This window comes from Gopherus evgoodei, chromosome 1 (assembly GCF_007399415.2).
Source record: "Gopherus evgoodei ecotype Sinaloan lineage chromosome 1, rGopEvg1_v1.p, whole genome shotgun sequence".
NCBI classification, from domain to species: domain Eukaryota; kingdom Metazoa; phylum Chordata; order Testudines; family Testudinidae; genus Gopherus; species Gopherus evgoodei.
This window is the reverse complement of record NC_044322.1, coordinates 258,257,701-258,263,700: the sequence shown is the minus strand read 5'-3', so window position 1 is coordinate 258,263,700 and position 6,000 is coordinate 258,257,701. Positions and strand designations below refer to the sequence as shown.

General features: G+C 46.1%; 1 protein-coding gene across 1 annotated transcript in view; it reads left to right on the top strand.

The window, feature by feature from the left end:
• Window positions 1-433: 433 nt before the first annotated feature.
• Window positions 434-6,000, top strand: part of PTN (pleiotrophin) — a 127,588-nt gene continuing 122,021 nt past the window's right edge. Inside the window, exon 1 of the mRNA XM_030543842.1 lies at window positions 434-668. The gene's annotated coding sequence lies outside the window, so the exon portion shown is untranslated. The remainder of the gene's footprint in view (window positions 669-6,000) is intronic.

Genomic DNA, 6,000 nt, shown 5'->3' with positions numbered 1-6,000 from the left:
GCTCCTTACGTGTGCGCATTGCAAACAGGATCATAGATTCAATCGGATTTTTTTTTTAAATAAGTTACCTGGCACAGGGGTTCGCAGACATTAGCCCTCCAGACCCAGTACATTATGGTGCTGACACTGCCTCCGCAAGTAACAGAAAGTGGGGAAACTGTCACCATCAGACGAGGGTTCTGTAGAGCTTCTCTTTCCCAACAAAGCTTTACTCTTTGCTGACCAGAGCCCCAGTGCATACAACATATGAAATTGCAGAGGAGGGATGCTACCCTGCAGCTTCCTTTTCCTAGCAAGAACCGAGGAACTCAAATCCTGCACCTCTCCAGGTCCTACCCCCTCTCCCATTCCCCTGCCTTCCTCCAGTCCCAGGGCGCGAGACTGCCCCTGGAGTGACCTGCTTTTAATCAGCTTCCCAAGCAGATCACATGAGTGCAAAGTGCCCTCTCGCGCTCTGCCTCCCTCCTCTCCCGCTCGCAGTCTGCGCGCGAGTGAGTCCAAGCGAGGAGAGGCGAGTTCCCTGCCTCGAGCAGCCCAATCTTGGCGAGCCCATCCCAGCCGGAGGGGGAAGCGAGGAGCCCCCAGATCCAGCCCGAAAGAGACAGCTCGGCCCGGCGCTCCCAGGCAGCCAAGCCCACAGCCCAAGGCAGCTGGGCCGACACCTCCACGTACGTCCAAGTGGGTTTGCTGGGGCTGGGGCGCGCGTGTCAGAGGGTCGCGCCCGAGGCGCTTTCTTCCGCTGCGGGACGGCGCGGACACGCGTGCAGCGGCCGCCTGGCCAGGGGCTGGGCTCCCTGCGCGGGGCCTCTCTGGGTAGCAGCTCGCGGGGAGGGAACTGAGCGGGGCCGCGGAGTGCATCGCCCTGGGCATTGCTGGGGCTCTCCTCTCGCACCCCCCCCCGGACCAGCTGGTGTCGGACACAGCTGCCCCCCGGGACGTGGTGGCCGAGGAGCTCTGGACTCGCCCAAGGGACCCAAAGAGAAACAGTCTGGTGCCTGGCTGCCTCTGCAGGCTGCTGCCTTCCAGGCTGGGGCGCGGCCGCCGAGGATTACTCTGAAGGCTAATAGGATAATGGAGCAGTTCCCTGCTCTCAGCTCAGCGCGGATTTAAGGCAACTGCATGGCTCGGTTTAGCCACTTGATCATAACTTGGCAAGAAAGGCTGGCGGTGGCGGATCAATATGTGGCAGTATTGAAAAGCTAAGAGGCAGGAGGGGGAACTTTACATAGTATAAAGAAAAAAAAAGTGAGTGTCTGCGAGCAGAAAGTGTGCTCAAGAGGAAGGCCAGAAGTCTGCACCTAGGGTAGGCAACCTGCTATGGATGCCCCTCGTATCTGGGGTCCCACAGGGATCAGTTTTCTGTGGGGTGCTGTTCAATATCTTCATCAATGATTTAGATCATGGCATACAGACTAGAGTACACTTATAAAGTTTGTGGACAATACCAAGCTGGGAGGGGGTGCAAGTGCTTTGGAGGATAGGATTATAATTCAAAATGATCTGGACAAACTGGAGGAATGGTCTGACATAAATTGAATGAAATTCTAAAAGGACAAATGCAAAGTGCTCCACTTAGGAAAGAACAATCAGTTGCACACATACAAAATGGGAAATCACTGCCTAGGAAGGAGAACTGTGGAAAGGGATCGGGGGTTTATAGTGGACCACAAGCTAAATATAAGTCAAAAGTGTTACACTATTGCAAAAAAAGCAAACATAATTTTGGGATGTATTAGTAGGAGTGTTGTAAGCAAGACAAGAGAATTAATTCTTCCTCTCTACTCTGTACTCTGTACTGATTAGATCTCAACTGGAGTATTGTGTCCAGTTCTGGGCACCACATTTCAGGAAAGATGTGGACAAATTGGAGAAAGTCCAGAGAAGAGCAACAAAAATGATTAAAGGTCTAGAAAACATGACCTATGAGGGAAGATTGAAAAAATTGGGTTTGTTTAGCCTGGAAAAGAGAAGACTGAGAGAGGACATAACAATAGTTTTCAAGTACATAAAAGGTTATTACAAAGAGGAGGGAGAAAAAATGTTCTTCTTAACGTCTGAGAATCAGACAAGAAGCAATGGTCTTAAATTGCAGCAAGGGAGGTTTAGGCTGGATATTAGGAAAAACTTCCTAACTGTCAAGGTGGTTAAACACTGGAATAAATTGCCTACAGCAGTTGTGGAATCTCCACTGGGGATTTTTAAGAGCAGGTTAGACAAACACCTGTCAGAGATGGTCTAGTGATGGAATGGAGATCAAGGATAACCTAGGCATGGCCCAACATCTAAACAAGTACTTTGCTTCAGTTTTTAATAAGACTAGTGAACCTTGGGATGATGGACGGATGATAAACGGGAATGTGGATATGGAAGTGGATATTACCGCAACTGAGGTAGAGGCCGTACTTGAACAGCTCGATGGGACGAAGTCGGAGGGCCCGGACAATCTCCATCCGAGGATATTAAAGGAACTGGCGCGTGAAATTGCGAGCCCGTTAGCGAAAATTTTTAAGCAATCGGTAAACTCGGGGGTTGTGCCGTATGATTGGAGGATTGCTAATGTAGTTCCTATTTTTAAGAAAGGGAATAAAAGTGATCCGGGTAATTATAGGCCTGTTAGCTTGACGTCTGTAGTATGCAAGGTCTTGGAAAAAATTTTAAGGGAGAAAGTAGTCAAGGACATAGAGGTCAATGGTAATTGGGACGAATTGCAACACGGATTTAGTAAAGGTAGATCGTGCCAAACCAATCTGATCTCCTTCTTTGAGAAGGTGACTGATTACTTAGATAAAGGAAATGCGATAGATATAATTTACCTAGATTTCAGTAAGGCGTTCGACACGGTTCCGCACGGGGAACTGTTAGTCAAATTGGAAAAGATGGGCATGAATATGAAAGTTGTAAGTTGGATAAGGAACTGGTTAAAGGGGAGACTCCAGAGGGTCGTATTGAAAGGTGAATTGTCAGGCTGGAAGGAGGTCACTAGTGGAGTCCCTCAAGGATCGGTTTTGGGACCGATCTTATTTAACCTTTTTATTACTGACCTTGGCACAAAGAGCGGGAATGTGCTAATAAAGTTTGCGGATGACACGAAGCTGGGGGGTATTGCTAACACAGAGAAGGACAGGGATACTATTCAGGAAGATCTGAACCACCTTGTAAACTGGAGTAATAGAAATAGGATGAAATACAATAGTGAAAAGTGCAAGGTTATGCATTTAGGAACTAATAATAAGAATTTTGGATATATGTTGGGGGCGCATCAGTTGGAAGCGACGGAGGAGGAGAAGGACCTTGGGGTGCTGGTTGATAGCAGGATGACTATGAGTCGCCAATGTGATACGGCTGTTAAAAAAGCAAATGCGATTTTGGGATGCATCAGGCGGGGTATTTCCTGCAAGGATAAGGAGGTGTTAGTACCGTTATACAAGGCGTTGGTGAGACCCCATCTGGAATACTGTGTGCAGTTCTGGTGTCCCATGTTCAAGAAGGATGAATTCAAACTGGAACAGGTTCAGAGACGGGCTACAAGGATGATCCGAGGAATGGAAAAACTGCCTTATGAAAGGAGACTCAAAGAGCTTGGCTTGTTTAGCCTGGCCAAAAGAAGGCTGCGGGGGGATATGCTTGCTCTATATAAATATATCAGGGGGGTTAACGTTAGGGAGGGAGAGGAATTATTTAAGTTTAGTACTAATGTAGGCACGAGGACGAATGGGTATAAACTGGATATTAGGAAGTTTAGACTTGAAATTAGACGAAGGTTTCTAACCATTAGGGGAGTGAAGTTCTGGAACAGCCTTCCGAGGGAAGTAGTGGGGGCAAAAGACTTTCCTGGCTTTAAGACAAAGCTTGATAAGTATATGGAGGGGATGTTATGATAGGATTGTTAATTTGGGCAATTGATCTTGGATTACCACCAGATAGATCTGCTCAATGATCTGCAGGGAGATGTTGGATGGCATGGGAACTGAGTTACTGCAGAGAATTCCTTCTTGGGTGCTGGCTGGTGACTCTTGCCCACATGCTCAGGGTTTAGCTGATCGCCATATTTGGGGTCGGGAAGGAATTTTCCTCCAGGGCGGATTGGCAGGGGCCCTGGAGGTTTTTCACCTTCCCCTGCAGCGTGGGGCACGGGTCGCTTGCTGGTGGTTTCTCTGCAGCTTGAGGTCTTCAAACCGGTTTTGAAGATTTCAATAACTTGATCCTGGGATAGGGGTTGTTATAAAACTGGATGGGTGGGGTTCTGTGGCCTGCCTTGTGCAGGAGGTCAGACTAGATGATCAGATTGGTCCCTTCTGACCTATGAGTCTATGAGTCTATGAGTCTATGATACCTAGTCCTGCCATGAGTGCAGGGCACTGGCCTAGATGACCTCACAAGGTCCTTTCCAGCCTTATGGTTCTAAGGTGCCAGCAATGTTTTCACTTTGATCCCAGAGACTTAGGGCCAAACTCTATGCTCTGATAAGCACATAACGCTGTTTGACTGTAATGGGGGTTAACCTGCTTATCCTAGAGTAATATTTGACTCTTACTTTACTGCCGCTAAAATAAGTAACTCCAACAGGTGCTGATGGATCAGTTATAGAATTGTTATTGCTAGTTTGTTTTGAATCTTGTTTTAAAGGCCTGGGGGGGAGGGGTTGGAAAAACTGGGCCAAACTCTGCTGTCGGTGAGACTGGTGTAAATACAAAGTAACGCCATTGACTTCTAAGTGAGAGAATTTCTCCCATTGAGTTTAGAGATCATTCTGCTGATATATCATATTGGTTTCTGTCATTTATTTGTCTTCCTTATATATATTAGGGCTATTTACATGCAAAGGGAATCTTTTCACTTCATTAAAAGTTCATCTGCTCCTGTTGCTTGCTCTCTACCTGAGGTCACACTTCTCAGTTTTTGATATCACAAGGAGATGAATGAATACTACGTTTGTGGAATGTTCTAAAGCTTAAATTCCACCAGGAATTAAGCCTCCTGTGAGCATGTCCGCTTGGTCTTGTTTATAAGCAGTGTGGAATTGTATATATTATGCTTTTTCCCTATGCAATACCCTTACAACTGTGGCCAGAGGAGTGGGTTCTTGCTAGATCCTGCTTACTTTAAGTCAGAGGAGCAAGTGGAAGGACATTTTAGCCAAAGGTTCTTCAGCTCTGAAACTTGCTACCTTTCCATTGTTCCATCACAGCTTCAGTTTGGTATTGTTCTGAGCCTGTTGCAAAGTTCAGCTTTTGAGGTAGCTAATGGATTGAGGGAACAGGTATGCTTGTAGGTTCAGGCTATTCTAAGGAGACAGCTGTTTTTATGTACCTTTTGAATGTTGCATGATAGCTGCTGTACAATGGGAGTTTTACTTTTTATCATCTATTGTAATCACCTCATCTCCCCCCACAAACAACACTGAAATATCAATCAACAGAAATGATCCAAAGGGAAACTTTCCCCCAGAAAAGGTAATATGTAATTTGTGACATGGTAAAGTTGTTTATTTGTTGTTGTAAGTTTGATGAAGGGAAAAGGAAAAGTTATCCAGCTAGAAGAAAAAAGCTGTGCATAACTTAATGACCATCTATATGGGCAAGTATGTGTGAAGGGACAAGTAGAAAGTTGGTGTCTCTCTGGACTAAGTTCCTTAGTAATTGGGACCTTATCCAGCACTCACTGAAGAAAAAGAAAAGACTCCCTTTGTCTTTAGTGGGCTTTGAAACAGGCACTTGGACAGAAGGGTGGGAGGGAAATTTGTCACTGGCTTCAGTTTGTGTCTTTTACAAAAGGATACGTTTTTTGTTTGTTTTTATTTTAGTCAGTAGCATCTTCCTTCCCTCTACGGTAAATAGTACAGACAAGGGAGGCCTTCATCACTAATGTGGACACTTTCTTGGTTGACTTGTGGAAGGTGCTGTCTGACTTCCAGCAGCGTCACCTCCACCAAATTATGTCACAACTAGATCTGATCTCCCTTCTCTTAGGGTACGTCTACACTACAGGATAAATTCGAAT